This window comes from Larus michahellis, chromosome 6, assembly GCF_964199755.1.
Source record: "Larus michahellis chromosome 6, bLarMic1.1, whole genome shotgun sequence".
In the NCBI taxonomy this organism is placed as follows: domain Eukaryota; kingdom Metazoa; phylum Chordata; class Aves; order Charadriiformes; family Laridae; genus Larus; species Larus michahellis.
Window position 1 is genome coordinate 56,377,716 of NC_133901.1, and position 19,844 is coordinate 56,397,559.

The window sequence follows — 19,844 nt, forward strand, 5'->3', positions numbered from 1 at the left end:
ACTGAATATAAAATACTGACTAAACTGAATATACACTAACCTCTGTACAGATGGGGTGATCTCAGAATATCTTTCCTGGGTGATTTTTGTTCCTAAAGATTTTGGTCTTGCTCTGTAAAACCAAACCTGGAACTGTTGCTCGGGACATACACAATTCATTCTTTCAGCACTTACTTGAGAGCTTTCCTAAAGCCACATAGCAAAGTATTGACACTGGGAATGGTCTTCAGGAGTATCGGGTTCCTTGCTCTGTACTCAGTCCCCCGTTATATGTCACTACTTGTAGTATGCGTCATGCTCATAAATCTTCTGTATTAATTATGTGCCTTTCAATATGCAGAGAATGTATTAAAAACCTAAGTTTCAAAATGTCAGTCCTAAATGATATTTTACCAGCCCATGGAACAAATGCTGCAGTGTAGGATTTGTAGAAAACTTGATTTAATCAAGTTTAAACAAATTATTATTTGTTTCTTTCATCATTATGTAAATATTTTAATAAAAGTAGTAAGCAAATTTTATTAATCAAACAACTTGACTCCCTCATACTATACCTTGTACACTACTAACATAGAAAAAATATCTCATGATTGCCCTGAATAATATATTAGTTCCCCAGGACCCAGATTTATCTTGTTTTGTATATTTATTTCATAACTTGGAAAAAATAAGCAGTTGATTGTGTTCCTCCAGGTTTGACTGGAGAGTTGAAAGTCAGGAGTCTCATAAACCTTATTTACTATGTGGGAGAACTGGATGAATTACAAGGAAAAGAACTGCCATTAGCGGTCTACAGTCACGGAGATTCAGTAGGGCAGATATGAACTACAGGAAAGGTGCGTTTTTTTTTTCCCCAAAGCTATGAAACAAACACACGGATGGATATATTTAATGAGGTACTAGACCTTTTCCATTAGATTTCTGGAATTTCATGAAATCAGAGCTTGCAGTAGTTCTTTTAATTAAAATTAGGAAGCCTAGTATAAAATTCAAGTAAACAATACCTTTTTTGAAACCCCAGCAAACTTGTTCATGGTCTTTTCTTTGGTTTGATTTAGCTTTCACCTTTAGTCTTCTGTATTGCTTCTTGTACTAGTCTTAATGCTAATTGGGGTTTATAGAAGCCATAATCGTGGATGGTGGTAGATGAGACATCTTTCAGGTATAAATGAAGGAGCAGTTCAAAGGGTTAAGAGCAAACACAAGAGAAGCCACTTATCTAAAGTATAAAAGCATTGGGGCATCAGTCCGTCAGTAGTCAAATTGCAAGCACAAGTGCAGGAACAGACTTGTCTGGCAGTTGTATGTTAGAGAGCAACAGGAAAACAAAAAGAAGGATGGGCAATGCACTGTGGAAATGATGCAGTCTTGAAGAGAAAAGACAAGGATATTTTGAGCACAGGTTTGATAGTCTGGAGGCTGTGTTAGGACACTGCTTGTGTCAAGGAAGCAGGATTGCAGGATTAAGTCAGTAGTGATCCATTTGCAGATTAGGTAGTACTGGAGACTACTGTTTGTGTTGTTCTAATTCAGAATGGTGGAAGATTCAGGGAGAAAAAAAGACCATAGACAGGAAGTGAAAACCAAATTACTGCTGTGGATCTATGTGGTTTAATCAAAATACTAGACCTGCAAGTTGTTAGAGTAAGGCATGAAAATTGTAAAAGCTGATGAAATCTTACTGAGAACATACCAAGATCTGTTTTTCTGACCAGTTGTGTACAATTTATTTTTTCTTTTGCTCTAAATTTCTGTAGTTTCAGCTTAGCCCCCAAATTCTTTCTTTTACCTCTTCTCAAGGGTCATATTACTGAAGCAGACTTCAGAGTCTGATACTTCCTTGATGCCTTTGCTTTCCGATTCTTTCATCTTTCTGCCTGTCTTCACGAAACAATAACTCATAAAATATTTTTAATCAGAAGTGTTTTCCTTGTGTCTTTGGTTGGAAGTGGCAATAATACTGTGTTTGGTTGAAGGCAACTCTCTTTTCAGCTATCTGAATCCATAAAGGAATACAAAGACTTAAAAGTAACTGAAATAAGGGGTTGTGGTGGCAACCCTTCAGTATCTCCCCAATTTGAAATCATTCAGGAACAGAAATGAATAAATTAATGAAGTCTGGATGAGTTTATGCTTTGTTACTCCCCTACAGAAACACTTAGCTAAGCATCTGTAAAACATCTTCCTTGAGTTTCAGTTGGTATAGTTTTATATGAGTTTCATATGAGAGATCGGGAGAATTTTTTTCTCTTTTTAAGATCTATTTCTGACACTTCTCTGGGTCATTTTGAAACAGAAATTACAACACTGAAATGTATGGAAATACAGAAGTAGAACAATTGTAGCTATGAAATAAGTAAATTGCACCCACATGGTGTGGAATATATTTCATTGTCTATCTAGTGAGGTCTATCAGCTCGACTGTATAGAAGAAAGTATTAAAGATGCTGACAGTGCAATATAAAACATACCATGGACAATGTTATCAGAAAGACTGAACTTACCATGCAGTCTATTTGAATCAGGAATTGGCATGGCATTATTTTCAGTGCTCAGCCTCTCTTATTTTGAATTGCTGAGATTTAAGACTGTTTTCTTCTTAAAGTTAATGAAACAAATTCTGAGATGGGAGTAGCACCTCATATTACAGGTTACAAAAGCCACCGAGGGTGAAGTTTCCCTTCCAGCACTGAGTTAAAGAGAGGTCCCGGCATGGGGATAAAAGAAATTTGATTTTAGTGTGTGACATCCCTGATTAATACTGTGTTTGTCCCAAATATCTCCAAGTCAGAAGTGTAGTTTAGGCTAATGAAAGTTATCACTTTTAAATGAGAGTTAAATGAGAATTTTTTTTCCTGGTTATGAAGAATGTAATCCTATACTATGAAGAGAATTAAGAGTTTTTCCAGTAGTAATAGCATTACCTCATCTTGTATATACTAGTGCCTGTTACAGAAAATATGATTTCTATTAGCAATGTGTTAATGCTATTTATTAATAATATTAGCATTGTTGTGGGTTTGTTAGTAATGACAAGTAGACAGAGAACTTCATACTAGGTTTCATGACGGTGAAACTGGAGTAGTTTTCCCCCTTTCTCCCATAGCTCCATGTTAGAAAATGGCTTCACAGTGACTTCAGTAAAAGGTTGGCATGGGCTGAACCATTATCACCACTTTCTGTAAGATCCCGGGTTTTGCCAACTTGATTTACCTGATATTTGGTTTTGCCGCAAGAGCTGATCTAGATTGAGGGATTCCTAAGAGCAAAAATACTTGGAGAAAGTATGAAACAGTGTATGTATTTTATGGCTTCAGTCACTGTACTTATTATTCTTATCTCAATACACACACTCACAAACACTAAATTTGAGTGCAGAAGTTCAGAAAAGGATCTGGAATAATAATTGAATAAAATTATAAGAATAAATCATCGCGTTCATTAACTGCACTATGGCTTTCTGTTAGTCTTTCTGTGTGCTTTGTCCATATGATTCACGGTTTACAAATTAGGTTTCAGCTTTCTTGTGTTCCATATAGCACACTCAAATAGTTGTGGTTACCTCTGCAGCAGCAGGATTGTACAGCTATGATATAAGCACATAATGCCTGTTGATAATATAGTAAACTGTATTTTAGAAATTACCTAGGCATCCTGTTGGTATCACAATTTCAGTTCTGACTTCCTTAAATGAGACTTACTCAGACATACTTATGTTAGCCTCTTCTGCCTTTGCCTTAAGGTAGAGTGAAGTAGACTAAGGACTGACTTTGTTTTAGATAAGTTTTCATATTGCAGTTCTTAAGAAGGTGTCCAAGTGTCTTGGGCAATGCATCAAGGAGAATAACTAGTGCCTTTCGTGTACTTGTTTGTCTGGGTGGGAGGCTAATTCCCCTCTCCTGCATGAGTCTTCAGGGAAGTTTTGCCTCAGACTCTCTTATTATTGAATTCTGTTCTAACCTGAGCCTAATTATAGATCACTATCTCCTTGTTTGAATTTTATATTATCTTTTAGAAATCAGGTTTTGAGGCTCTGTAACATTTGAAGATAAGGATTGCTAATAGAAAAGCAATGAAGAGTGCAAAGGACAGGGTCAGTGTGTTTGTCAGGCAGCACCGCCACGTTTTTGTACATTAAAATGCAAAAGTTTCTTTCCTGTGTGCAGTGACATTTCATACAAGGCAAAGGAATGCATAAAGGAATGACATGGCTCAGGACTCTGGTCTTTCCTGTTGTATATCAAGAAGATTGTTTAAAGGTATTCCTCCTTTCAATCTCAGAAATAAAGTGAAATGAAATAGCTGGGACAAAGAAACACTTCCAGAGGTTATTTTACAGACTCACACACTGATGAATAACGAATGTTATTGTGGCACCTTCATTTCAGAAATGAGACTTCTGTAGGGCATCTGGATTCGTAATTATCTGAATGTATTGACACATGCTTATAAATGAGAGAATGTGAGGTCTTGTTGTATACTCAAGACTTCATGGTTTATTTAACTGAGCTAGTCATGTAGCCTCTGAGTGAATTCCTTGATAAATCCGTATAAAGAGCTCTATTTGACCTTTTCATATTGGATGCTCCTAATAAAAATATTCTTCAGCAGGCTGTAGAGGTTCTATGATGAGGCTAGAGCACCTGTCTTGACTCCAAATCTTTGTTAGGTTCTGAGAAATAAATGTATTTGAAGTCCTGTTAGGAAAATTGTTTTCTTTTTGCTTGGATCTAGGATTAAAATAGTGCCAGACTTCAAACGAATATAATTAATTTAGCTAAAGCTGCTTTCATTAAGTTTTTGGACAAACTCCTAAGCAGAGGTTCCTTATTCTACTCACATCTTGTCGTTACAGTGTATCTTTGAATTTACGATATTCTTAGATACAGTTATTTCTATGCTTTTCTTTTTTACTCCAAAACACAAACTATAATAAGGGAAGATATAAACTGTACCCAGCTGCTCAAGTCCAAATGCTGTAATTTCTGCTCACTTTCTTCCACTGCTGTTATAACAAGTAACATTTTTATCTGCTGTTATTTCATTTTGTCAGGGAGAGATCTGCTATAAAGGAGCTGTGAGGCAAGCTGCTCACTGAGCATTTGAGCTGATATGGTAGTTTGCACACACTCTAATTTAAGCGGATTGTGGAAGAATCTAGCAATTCTTCCAGCAACAGACTGAAGAGACTGTTCGGACATCATTCATGAGCACAGCTTTGCCTCTGATAAACTACAGTCCGCACTGGATGAGGCTTTTAAGTCAGTGATGTTCTAATCTGATCTGGTTGGTTTTATAGTTTAGCAAAACAGCTTCACGTTACCGAACTCCCTAAGTTTAGAAGTGTTTGACCTTGAGGTATTGGGATGCTCTGAATAAAAATATTCTGTGTCAGGAGTTAGACGCACTACAACTGGGGAAGAACAGAGGTCATCACTAGTTCCTGCTTCTAATTTTCTGTAACCCATTAAAAACTAAGTTGAGAAAGAAGAAAATAATTTTTATCCAAATTAATGGCTAGTCAAGTCAATTTAGAAGATAATCTATTGGAGTAATATTCAGACACTTCCTTTTGTCACTAGAGCTTTGATTATTTTTCCACTCATTTCATCTATTATTAGCCATGATGAATCATGGAGTAGAAGCTGATGCATAAGGTATCTGGGAGTCACGGACAAGAACAACTTTGTAAGAATCCATGAGACAGCCAAGTACTCAGCACAGTGTACTCTTTCAAAACCTTTCAAAAACTGTATTGTTGATACAAGATTTTTTTACATGCCCTACACTACTCAAACCTTTACCACTTTCACAGGTTTATCAGCCCATAAGAAGGATGCTGTTTAGTTACATACCTCTCTTCTCTCTTAAGTTACTTCACGTGCTGGGTCCAGAGTGAAGGTGGCAATGCCACTGGTTTCTGGGAACCCAGAGGTTTTGCACTGTATATGTAGAGCCAGAAACTTGCTAGATTATCCTTACGGTTTCCCTGAATACCTACACGTCCTGAAATTAATTTGTAACAACTTTAGCAGTTTTTAGCATTTTCTATTTCCTATCATCACTGATGATGACTACTAGTAAGCCAGAACAGTGCAAACAATGTGCATACAGCAAGATATGAAAACCCAGATTATATTATTTTAGGAATATTACAACAAAGCCTTCTGTATTAGCTTTTTTTTTTAAAAAACAAAACAAAACAAACCACCAAACTGAATTGGAAAAAATGAGAATGAAAGCCAAAACTAGGAGCTAGAAGTAATGTACTTCCTTGTCAGGCAGTCAATCTGAAATTTTATGTATGTACTGATATATGATCAGATTTGTTACCCTTTTAATTCTAGACAAAGTTTCTATATGAAACTGGCTAAAATCTTTAAAATTACTGCATTGATGATTGCTTTGTGATATTTACAGTAATCGTAATACAGAGTCTAAGGAATATTTGCAGTAGCATTTTTAGATTACAAAGGCAAACTTGTAGAGGTAAAGCAATATATCACAAGTACATTACTAGGAGTAAGATAAGGTATTGTCTTAAAAATAGATTATTTCTTTACAGTTCACATAAAAGTAGTGATTTGTTCATTTGATATCCAAATCTGATATTTAATGTTAAAATGAAAACCAAAGTGTGCAATTAATAGAAAAAATGCAAGAATTTATAGTAAAGATGCAACTATTTCTAGTGTAATAACAGGACTAAAATTCACGGGACTAACTGGTTTTGACCACAAATTGTATGTAGGTTGCCTTTTCCCATAAGGATTTACTCTAAAATAGTGTATGAGAGAAAGTTTTCGGTTGACCTTAGGCTGATAACTACATAGATCAATTTGGTCGTTATCAGAGGCAGAAATGCCCTGTTACAGAGAATGCTGCTGATAGATATGGTATGATGCAAAAGTTTAAAGGCAGCAACAAAAAAAATAAAAATGAGTTGGAATAAGAGCAGATGATTTATGTATGTACATCTATGTGTGTACAGTAATAACAAACACCTATGTATACAAAGACTCTCTATATAAAGAAGGAACATAATGACACCTAATCATGGTATTCAAAGAATTTTTCTCCTTCAGCTTTTTTTTCTGATTTGCACTTTAAGGTCACTTTCAATCTTTTTTGGTACGTAAGGGTCAGCCATTTGACAATTCTGGCTTTCTGAATTATATGGAAATATTTTTAGAATGCTTGCTGCTGCATTAAACCAAAATGTTAATGGCTTCACTAAGTCAAATTAAATTTTAATGGCCATAGTTTAATTTTTCTTTTAGCCTGTTCACATCCTTTAAGTAGCATTAAATGTGATTCAGTTGTCTTCTAATATCACAGCTGACCTGAATAGCCTTTTCAATTAGCCTTTTAGATGAAGCAGATCTGATACATTTTAAATAAATAAAGATCTCTTTTTATTGGTTAAATGCTGATATTCACAGCTCATTTAATCCATTTATTGAGATGCAATGTCAAAAGAACAACAGTTGCTTTGTGCAATGTTGGTGAATAATGTGTAGAAATGAGACCAAAAAACAAAAAATCACAGCATCTTTGTTTCGTAAGCGAATGGAATTTAAGAAAGAGGAACTCAGAAAGATCTATTTAAGGTCTTAAGAAAGATGCATGACTGAGAAATGAAGAAAATAATTTTCCAAGAAGTTACACACTGAAAACATTTTAGGAAATGGTGAGGAAAAATAGTGGCCTAAAAATGCAGAGTTCCCTCATAAATTTATTCTGACATTTTGCAAATAGTCTAATCTCTAAACAGTAGATGGATGTCCCATGTTTTTTAAATCTGTTAATTTTATATTAATGTAATATGTTTTTATTTAATCTTTTCATGGATTATTTTAGTGTTTACAATGTAATAGGTATACAAAAAAGGAATAGAAATTTTTATAAATGTACTATAGTTCATTCAAAAGTGTCTTTGATGTTTCCATAATTCCATTTGATGTTTATTCTCATTTTTGGATGACAGTTTCTGAAAACCTTCACTATATAACGGAGACGGCCTACTGTGATAAAACCTTCACTGTGTATGGGGGCAGGCGTGGGGAAAGAGGCTTCTGGGTTTACTGCTCAGCGTGGGATACAACAAAAACAATCTGGGATGTCTGTTATGTTGAAGAACTGGGTTGCGGATGGTTTGGACTGTAGATTTATCTTTTCCTGTGGCTTTGGTTATCAAAGTGCAAGAGAATGGTATTGTCATTAGCTGGAGAAGATATCACCACTGGCTTAAGTTTTGCTGTTTTAGTTGCTTGTATGAGTGTCAGATTATGAACCTGCCCACAAGTAACTTGCTTTCTCCTGCTGTAAAGTCCTAGCTCTGAAACAAATACCAGGCTATCATGACAGCTGGCTCATTAGACTCAGCTAAGTGGAAAGAAGCGGTGACAGCTGTCAGTACAAATAACAGTACTCCCAGCTCCAAACTCCAGTGGCTTGCGCAGTGGCACCCTTTAAGATAATATACCATTAGAATTCCAAAATGTTAAAACAGATTTTGCATTATTTACACAATTATCCAGACGAGATTGCCAAAGTGAATGTTTTGAAAAGTTATAAAAGAAGACTATTTATAGTATGTATATACAGTATATATATATTTATGGAGCTATTTATAGTCCCAATATATCAGTGAAATATACTTAATAACCTATATTCTACTGACCATTCCCTTTTTAAAAAGGTTAGCAATAAAAATTGTTGTGATTTTTATTATGCTAAGTTAACTAATAATTATTCATTCAGCATTTTAAAACAATTAACAGATGCAGTATTGGTTACTATTAACATTATGAAAATTAAACCTGTAAATTACTAAGTTCTGGTATGACTTATATAGAAAACACTTATCTTTTTTTAATTATTATTTATTTATTTTATTTTTGGAAGGGGAAATGCTCTGCCTTTCCTTGGACATGATTCTCCCAAATACACAATTCTTCCAATACACAAATACGTCATTTTTCAGTGAGCGTAAAACACATATTAAATAAGCTCACAAAAGGTCTTTTGCACAAGACACAGGCATTGGTGCTGATACAGTGTGAACAGGAGACCATTTCGTCCAAAAATATCACATCAAATGCAATGGCCGCAGGCATTGTTATAACATACAGTCTGGGGCTGGGGCAGGGGGGCAGGTAGCATGATACAGAGCATGTACTAAAATTGATTTATCGGTGTAATTTTATAAGTCTGAAAATCTGCTTCCTACACTAAGGGTGAACTATTGCTCTTTGAATGTTTTGGTAATTTGGGAGTAGATGAGCATGATATGTCATGGGGGAATAAAAGCTGTTCTGATTAAAAGGAAGCTGTACAAATAATTGGTACCTAAGATTAACATGTACAGAAATGTATTCACAGACTGAATGAGCTTCATTTTCAAAATCTGTAGAGAGAATGACAAGTAATTCTTTACAAGAAAAATCTCAGGCAAGATCAATGATGATAACCTTAGAACTATTTTGTAGCAGTCGTGTTATATGTGCTGCAGTTAATTTGAAGTGCATAAAATAGGGCTCATGCAGTTTGCAGACTCATTCTTTTTCATGCCACTGATATTAGATATATTAGAAATATTATAAAGAAAGAATATTAATATCTAATTTTCAGTAAGTTTTGAATTTTATCACGATTCACCGTGTATAAGAAAGTCTCAATCCAGTGAAGATTTGATAAAAACTTTTTGGAATTTTAATTTAAATGCGTTTCACTGATGTTTGGGTTGTGTTTTTTGGTTGTTTTTTTTTAAATACTGGGGGAGAATTTGTATATCACTGGGTATAGAGATGTTCTATAACACCATTGATATGTTTTGGCTTGCAATATTCACATTGTCAGCATACAGAAACTAAGATTGTGAATGGAGTAGATCACACATATTTAGGATTAGTTGGAAAATATGTGCCAAAATGTTTATAAGCATTGTTTGTTTTCTGTGAAAATTTTCAGTTCTTCATTAAAGAAGTGGACATAAATGTTATTCTGTTGTCTCGTAGAGGTTATAATTCAAGTGATTTGTATTTCTTTAGTGAAATTTTTTTTTTAGTCAGAATTTCTTTTTCATGACGAGCCTCAGTTATAGAAGTTTCATGCAATATTGTGTCATTTCACCTAAAGACAGGCGTATGTGCATGGTGGGAGAGGTAGTCAGAAGCACAGAAACCTCTGTGAAGTGTTACAATGCCTTTTCAAGATCACTGAAATGTGTTGATTCGGGGTTTGGACAAGAAATTGAAATGACAACTTGGATTAAAACATTTCTTTCTCATTTCTATTTAACAGTCCACACAAATCCTTCTACTTTCTCTTATTTTCCTGACCAACTCTGCTAAATCCTCCTTGTAAATAACACATAGACTGATTATATATAGAGAATAAACTATCAATTACAATTACTATCACTCACAATTTGTAGCAAAATCAAGCACCAGCAAGTGTTTTTCCAGTCATTAGAGATTTTTTTTAATGGTTGGAGTTTTTGGCCTTTTACATGGATATTCCAGGGAGGCATCATATTTTCAAGTACTGCTCTGAAAAGTCACAATAATCAGAGTATCTCTTCTGAACATTTGGCATGAAGACAGCTAATATCATGCATTGATTTCTGAAATGCTCAGCCAGTGAATTTAAACAGTCTGATTTTAATACTCAGGCCAGGAAGTATGATGAAGTAGGATATTTAAAATCTACTACTTGAAAAGTATTTGCTGTAAATGGGTGAGCACTAAAGGTTTTACAGGCTGCCTCACAAATAAATAGCTATAGAGTAAAATATATTCATGATAGTACATAAAACTGGTAAGTAAAAATCTTCTAAAAGTTATAGAGCATTAGGTACAAGGAGGACTATTAAGATAGTGGAATATATTCAGGGAAAGATGAAGTAGCAAGATAAAAAGAGACAGGAGATTTCAGATAAGGTGGTAAGATAAAAGAAAAACACGAAGAACAAGAGGTCAAATCAAAGACGTACATGGCCTTGATGAGATAGGGATGCATATTTCCTTAGATAGTTCTGCTGCTTAGATTTTATCTATAAAATACTTTCATTGGGGTTCACCTGCTAAAAGGAGAATGCCTTACAAAATCCAAGCAACTCAAGGTGGGAAAGAGACAGATAGTAACACTGTCTTTGTAACACTGAAGACCTGCAAAAGAAAGTGGTACTTGAGTCTAAAGGCAAATCGAATCAAACTCTGCATAAAGGCAAATTGCTACAAAGCTCTGCCAGCAGTCCTCAACTAAGTTCCCGGCAGTAAAGTCAGGTGTAAGGTAGCATTAATGGGCCGAGGATAGAGCCTGATAGATTATGATTAAGAGATTTAATTAATGTGTTCAGAAAGAATAGTGCTAATGATGCTTAGCCAACTTTCTGTCAGACTTACATAGGTGTACCAGAAAACAAGTGTCTATTTCTTATTTTGTTTCAGACAATTTTACTTAAGCGTCTGGTTGCCTATGAACTCTGATGCCTGTCCCTAAGCAATTCAGGACAGATGTAGAAATTATTCCTTACATTTTGTCTCGTTTGCAGTCTTCCTTGCATGTGTTTTGCTTCCTTGCATGTGTTTTGCTTCCTTTGAGAGCTTTCTGATGCCTCAAATGTTTTCAGATATATTTCTGACTATTCATACAGCAAGATAATTTTTGTTTGTTAGTATGCCTTACTCATAAGTTTTTCAGGGCATCTATGCCTGAGATGAAGTTGTTCTGAATATTTTGCTCTCTCTTAGCGAGCAGTTACAAAGATGAACAATGTTATTCTGTGGTTCACTATTTGCAAAAGAGATTTTGCAGGCTCAGATGCCGCACAGTTCAGGGTTTGCAGGATCAAATGCCTGTTGTTTAGAGTCATAGAATCATAGAATTGCCTACGTTGGAAGGGACCTTTCAGATCATCTAGTCCAATCATCAACCTGACTCAAGAGATTAAACGTTCTAATTTAAATATGTAAGGTACTGCATTACTTTTATCATGGCTTTATTCCTAGAAAGCTGGCTTGAAAACAGGATATTTATAGGAGTTTACTCATTGCTGATTTACTCTTTAGCAGAAGTCAAAGTTTATTACAGGCTAGCTAGTTGCTGTAAAGATGGTTGACAGCACAAGCAAGGAACGATATTTTCCTGGCAGATAATCCTGAGAAAAGCAGCATCGGTGACCTTGTACTATGCTTAGAGCAACCAGAGGGTACATCTTGCAGATCCCTGTGAGCAAGAATAGCCATAACGTTTTAACGAAGTGTGACATGATCATGCTAGTGGTGTAGGGGCATGATAATGAGGAGGTAACTGCTGGCTGAATTATTTATTTTTTTTTGTTAGGATGCGAGTCAGACAGGGCATTTTCTACATGTCAAATAACAAGGAAAAGATTAAAAAGGTTAAAAATAAATTATGTAGGAAATGCCTGAATTACAAGATATAGCCAGAAATAGTCCTTCTAGTTGCTTTCAGTTTAGGAATGGTGGAATTTATCATGGATTGTTGCTGCGCTGTGGAAGAGTTGGATGGAAATGTTTCAGGCAATCTTTTTGAAGAATGGAAAATTAGCATTAAATAGAGAGCAGCAAAACCTGGTGAGATAGACTCAGTTATAATCATCAGCTGTGAGAGCTGTTCTGTGATACTACTAGGGGCAATCTTGGAGAACAAAAAACCAAACCTAACAAAAAATTGATTCCCTCATCTCACATGCAAGTTTATAAACTCATGTAAACTCATATTAATTCATAAACTAATAACCTTACACTATATTAAGTTAATGATCAAAGATTGCAGAAAATTTGCCTATTAACTTGGAACATAGACACAGTTCTAGTGGGTAAACACAGCAAACATTCCTGGTTATTTGATCTTATTGCAGAGGTTACTGTGTCCAGTTGCACCTAGTTCGTTTGCTTTACTAATAGTATCCTCATTGACCATTGTTGCTTATGAAATATCTTGATGTTGATATTACAGCATACGCTCGTATCACTACCATAAGTAGTACTACATCCAGACTTGATAAATGTAGATCATATCTCCACCATTCAAATATCATAAATGAAATGTGAAAAATCTATTGGTACATTCCAGCTAAAAGATTGGTGGGAGCCTTGACACTGATTTCAGCTTAGTCCTGACAAAAGAGAAGGATGCGTTCATCTGATTGTTTCAAAATTTGAACCGGCAAGAAATGGTGATCCAGGAAATGCATCTTTGCATTTCACCTAAAGAAATAAAAATATGTAGTTACAGTGAAGACACCCTTAAAATGCCCCGTAACCTGAGGTCATACAACAAAGTGGATTGAAAAAGTCAAGATTATATTCAGAAAGAAGTCAGAACAAGAGTTTACAGAAGTGACTGGTTGTTTGAGAGACTCTGTAAATACATGGCTAGAGCTTTACCATTTCTGAATCAGAAAAAAGGGCACAGAAAGAACATTCACAAGTTACGTTCTCAAACAGAATATCTCCTTGTCGTGGTTTGGGAATTAAGGAAGTGGGTTAATAGTAATCAGAGAAGTTTTCAATTTAGGATTAAATCAACTAAGCCAACTTCATGAGCTCCTTAGACTGATGGAGGATCATGTTTTAAAGCAGAGCAAGGGAATTTTGTAAATTCCCTTTAACAAGATTTCACTATGGAGAGATTTACTTGAAGTAGAAGGTAGATTTAATGTCTACACTTTAAAAGGCTTTTCTGGTATGGTTATACTTGTAGAATATATTGGCAGCCTTTCTCTATGAAGATGCAGTGTTCCTTTGCCAGTACAGTTTAAATGATTTTCTCAAGTCGAATAACCTACATTGGCCTAAAGGGTGTAACCGTTTCAGTTCCAGGGAACTGCAGTGTGATTGCACACGACGCAGCTATCTTGGCAAAACACTGATGTAGACCAAGTAGAGAAGTTTTTATTTCAATTTGTGTTTGAAAACTGATGGCAAAACAGGTGTAGTTGGTGTGAAATATGTTCATTTTAATAGTAAATATTTTCTCTGTAAAAGTCTAGTTTTCTAAATATATGCCACAGGTTAAAAGTAAGCTTCTCTTCCCTTAGACAAAACTAGGTCTCAAAAGAGAGCAATCTCATTTTCTCTAGATTATACTTCTGTAAGCTTCTCAACTACGTTACCTGCAGTAGGGCTATGCAATTGTAGTTATGGGAAACCCATATGTCAGCCCAATCCTGGAAATACTTAACAGTGCACTCTAAAAATTCAAACGAGTGAGCAATGTTGTGAAAACTAAACAGATTGTACACATACTTGAAGTTTAAACTGTGCATAATTTTTCAGTACGTTAGTAAAAGCTTAGTGTCTTGATAGGAAGGTGAGACTCAAACTCACCATCCTGCAGCGGTGTGCTAGCAGCTACACAAGTGTTTAATTTGAAATTAGCAGATATTATATTCCATTAGCTGGAATAGATTAATAAAATATCTTAAAGTAATCACAACTAAAGTAGAATTATACATATTGCCATGAAATACTAGAACGTTCAACTTCATAAATCAGCTTCTCCTGTCCTTGTGACTAACCCAAATACATGAACAATTACTGGCACTCCTCAGCCATCACACCACCAGCTCAAACAGAAGTCTTAATCCTATTTTATGTTAGAATTTGGTGTGTGTCTTTTTTTGGGTCTTTTTTTTTTTTCCTCTCCCCCCTCCCCCAAGTGGATGCAAGCAATGTATTTCTCACTTCAAGGAATTTTAATAGAAAACCTGTCATGTTTATATAATTTCCAGTACAGCTGAGCAGGAAGCAAATAGAAACCTTTATTTTTATGGTGGTTTGATTCTACAGATTGTCCCATCACTGCCAAATAAGTGAAACTCAGGCTGAACATCTAATATCATTCAGACATGCTGAAAATGCACGTTTCCTTCCTTGCATGAACATTAATATTGTCTTTTAAATTGTTTAAAGTGAATGTTTTGATTTTTGGAAATGCCAAAGCAGACATGCACGAAAAGGAACATTTTGATGGCAGTTTCTCTGACAAAGGGATATGACAAAGGAATAATCCGTTTGAAACTCTCAAGAGAATTAGCTAGAGAGAATTAAAGTGGGGTGGGATTGAATGCACTTTTTCAATCTACAACCAGAAAGCTTCAATACAGCAAAAATTGTTGCTATAAAGCTATTTGTTAATTTTGTTGTAGTGTTAGTATAGAGAAATACCTTTTTCTTTCTTCTTTCAAAATAAAATATATCTTAAATATCAGCTTATATATATTAATGAGATTCTGAGCAAGTAGAATAGAAATATAATTCTGAACCAAACAATTCCCTCTTGGACAGTAAAAATCTAAACTAGTAAATGGAAACTGCCTTAGTTGCAAAATCATTTTTTCCAGTTAGAAAAAAGTGTGACAAATAGCTTCATAAAAGCATTTTTAAATATACAGCTTTCATAATTAATAATGCAGACTGTTGTCTACTTATTTCAGTGAATAATTTGAATGCAGCTGACCTTTCTGTTTTCCCTGCTGCATTATTAATGATGTTGAAGAGATCACTAGGTTATTGTTCTAGCAATATATAACTTGCTTAGTTGAGGTTTTGGTTTGCAACTAATGATGATTGAAATCTGGCACCTGAGCAGATTATGTAGCAGCTGAGATGGAAACAACAACCTGGAAATCTTTCTGACTTACAAATCCAGAATGTCAGTGCATTTCAAACATTCAATTCCACCTTTAGGTATTTGGAGTATGATGTATAATCTACTGCCAGCTCTTGATTACCCCATCTAAATACCTCAGGATGGCAAACTTCAGTCTGGCGGAACACCAGCAGAAGGTGGACGCAGCACCTGAATTTGTCTTGAATCAGAACAGTATCTATATATAATGATTAATCTAGATCCAGAAGAGTCCAGCTCTCTCCCAGTTTGTGGTAGCCTGTCCTGAAAAGTTCTGGTCACCAGCTACCTCCAAAGAAGTCATATGGAAGTCCTAAATACCCTAACCTTCTCCTTTCATCATCTCTTTTCTTTTTTTTTTTTTTACTCCCAAAGTTCTTTCTGAGAGTTCATTGAAACATCTGGCATTTTTGAGTGCACTGATCTCTTTGTTGTATTCTTCATAAAGAGTTGTAGGTGGATTTCCTTGGCTCTCCATTTGCATAATTCTAAAGTCTAGTTAAGCCTTTGAATTAGGCCAAGAGACATTAGGTATTTCAAGGTGTCTGAGCAGGTCTAGTCTAAGATGCCTGCTCTTATAATAATAAAAATGTACCTTATCTCCAGTCAAGCCTGATTCTTACGTACTTGCCTGCGTATTGGAAAGTGTTCTTTTTTTCCCCTGCAGATTTCAGAATAATTAAAATTTTACATTTTTTGGTCACCAAAGATACTGTACCACTGTCATACAGACCGCTTCTTAAGCGTGAGACAGTTTGCTCCATGTTTTCATAGAATATACTGACAGAAAAGTTTACACATGCAAAACTAGATAGATGTTTTAAGACTAAAGTATCATCTGCATACCCAGATGATATTTCAGCTGAATATATGAGATCACAAATCCCCATCAATACTCATCGGAGTGTATATCTTTTTCAAAGACAATTGAAGAGGCTTTTCTTTGCCATTGATTGGCACTCAGCAAAATTTATGTATGCAGGAAGTTTCTATGATGTCATTTGAAATGCTTGATTGGAATGGAGTGTAATTTGAAGGATTTGCCAAGACAGCGAAAGCAAAACTTCAGCAATGTGGTTCATGACTTTAAATAAAACTGTGACAGACTGGTACAGTATGTTTCATAAGCTTTAAAAGCTTGAAATTATATGGACAGCTTCCAGGTACAGTTGCATTATTCACATGAAATGATTCAAAGCTTAAGCATAGTTTTGTTTTGGTTGGTGGAATAGTGAATTTACTTCAAATATAGAATTCAGAGAGCCTAGAGCTGATAGTAGCAAAAAGTCTTCTTGTGTGCAAGCCAAAAAGGGATAAATATTCAATATTAGTGTATAATTCGTGACAGCCACATTCAGTCATTTATGTCATGGAAAGCTGGAAGAAAATAATGCCATCATAGGCAGTACAACTATTACGATACGTAGAGATAGCCATACTTTCTAATTAAGAAGTGACTAAATTCTTACATGACCATTATCCTATTTTGCTGTGTCAGTAGAAAACAGGCTGGTACAGGTGTAGTTTTATAAACAATTTTAATAGCGTGTAATAAATTTAGTTGAAATTTAATTTTGTAACTGTTTTTCACAATTTATGTTTTAACAGCTCTGAAGTAGAGTTAAGCTTGAAGGGAATTAATTTTAGCATGAGAGTAATAGGTGGACCTCCTCAAGATAATGCATACAAAAATAGGTCAATCAGATTGTCTGTAATGCTTTTGTTTCATAGAAACGTAGAATGGTTAGAGTTAGAAGAGACCTTAAAGATCATCTAGTTCCAACTGCCGGGCCATGGGCAGGGACACCATGGCAAGGATTTGTGGAATAATGTTTTATGGTCAATTTTTTTTTTTTTTTTTTTTAGATCTTCGATTTTTGACTTCCATTAAATTTTGCATAATGTTCCACAGCATAATATTTTGCTTAGATACCCATGTATAAAAGAATGCTTATGCAGATTTATTTTAAACTGAATATGCTTTGAAATAAACATTTGGCTAAAAGTCCACAGAAGCCAATACATAAACCTGCCATTGACCATTCCTTCCTTTCATGAGGTAGGGAAATAAATCTTTTCGACATTTTGCATTCTAATTTTTTTAACTCATTATATAATTTTAATGCAGATAATCTGATAGAGCTTTATAAGATCAGTGGATAACTTTAAATTTAGCAGTAGTGCTCGTCACTTACGTTCTTCAGTTGAATAACCATTTTTTGATTTATCTTTCTTTTTATAGCATTGAAGTAACATCAAATATCTTCTAAAGCAAAGCTTGAAAAAAGACATCAGCACGACATGAAGAGGAGTACCCAGGTGTCTTGTACTCTGAGAAACAGTGCCTAGGTTCGTTTTGGGTCATAAAAATAGACGACACACACAGTCAAGCATAGCATGACATACGCTCGGTCTTTGAAAGTGCATTTAATGAGAGACTAGGTGAACGGCATGCATTACTATACTTCCTTGAAGCAATGTAGTCACTGAGGGTGAAATTAGGTTTTAAGTAAGATTTAAGTGGTATTGCGCAAGTTTCGCACCGGTTCTCCTCACTTCAGTGATTTTCAGCCTTAGAGCATAACTTGAAGTATCCAGAGATGTGATCCCTTCTGCTGCAGCAGGTGTCACTTCTTTATCCTGACTTGATACAAGAAAGATCTCTTAAGTAGTGCATTCTCTGCATTGTTAGGTGTTTCCATAAAATTCTCTTTGAATGGCAGCTACTGATGCGCCATAGCCGTGTTATCCTGCTGAATAAATGAGAAACCATAAGTGCTTGGTTTTTGTATCCAGTATTAAAACTATATTTCCTTATGCTGTATAAGTAAAGTTGCTGCTTCTAAAGGGAAGGGGATTTTTCCATTGCTACTTCATTGCAGAGCTGGATTAACTTCAAAAATAAAATAAATAGCTTTGACGGTTATGGAAAATGAGTTTTTCCCCCAGTGAATTAGAATTAGTGTTACATTGGGCAAAAAAAGTAGCATTTTAATGAAGTGTCCACCCTCAAGCAGCTCTTCCAGAGAAGACACCGGTGAATCTTTGCCAAATATTTTATTTAGTTCAGCTGGGTTTATGTTGAATTTCTTAGCTGCTATATGCTATCTTTGGCAATTGGAACCTTTGTAGAAGCCTGATTTATAGCTGCCCATGAGAACACTGGCTCAGTTTTCACTATGTTTTCAGTTCAGAGACAGTCTAATCTAAAATTATTTTATTTTTAAATCAGTGGGAAAAGTTATTCTGCAGATAAAGTTACAACATCAATTATCTTCTTTTACCCACAAATTACCTTAAAATGAGTCAGAGTATCTCTTGTAACTGTATGGTATCTTTTCAGTTAAATATATCATGAATACAGTTTTAATTTTAATTGTTTTTGCTGGTGGCAGAATTTATTTCAGTTAATTTGGTTTGATTATTGCTATTTCAGACATTAATCAGCATCCTATTAAACCAGCTCACAGATATTAATTATGCCCCAAAATAGCTCTATGATGTACAGTCAGGGAAGAATTAATTCTCATGGGACAGGAATTCCTGAATTTCCTTTGATATGAAACTCAGTCACTTTGGGTTTAGATTTCCAGAAATATTTAACTTTTTATCAGCTTGTTCAAACCAATAGGGTGACTGAAATGCCAGGCACTAAAATCAGAGTCCAGCTACAAAATGTTTCTGCAAGTATTTTCCCACACTGGCACTTCTTATTTCAACAGGAATTTTATAGTACTCTACCACCTATATGGCATTAGAAAGAATATATATATTGGCACTGGCTGGGAACCACTAGTGTCAAACTACCTTCAAAGGCAACTAGGATCTAATTCAAATAACAAACCAGGAGAACAGACATTTTCCCAAGAAGCCAGATATTCCCATATCTATCTTCCACAGAGCCCTGATCGGATCTTGCTTTGTTTTCCTCACTATGTCAGACATACTACTTTATTTTTGAAAAGCAGGGACTGGCTGCATATGTAGACTGTGGTGGGATTCATTCACTTGGGGTGAAATAACAAATGACACCTGCCACAGAAACTTGCAGTGTAAAGTGGGGAGGATCCGTCTTGGTTATTCATTTTTTAATAACCATGGGTAAAATTATGATCTAGGAGTTGTATTTATCCATTGCTTAAAATAACCTGATAATCTATACAGCGCTCTCTTCCTATTTA

General features: G+C 35.2%; 1 protein-coding gene across 1 annotated transcript in view; it reads left to right on the top strand.

Moving 5' to 3' along the window:
• The window catches only part of DNTT (DNA nucleotidylexotransferase), a 93,370-nt gene that overhangs the window by 27,620 nt on the left and 45,906 nt on the right, over positions 1-19,844 (top strand). The window lies entirely within an intron of this gene.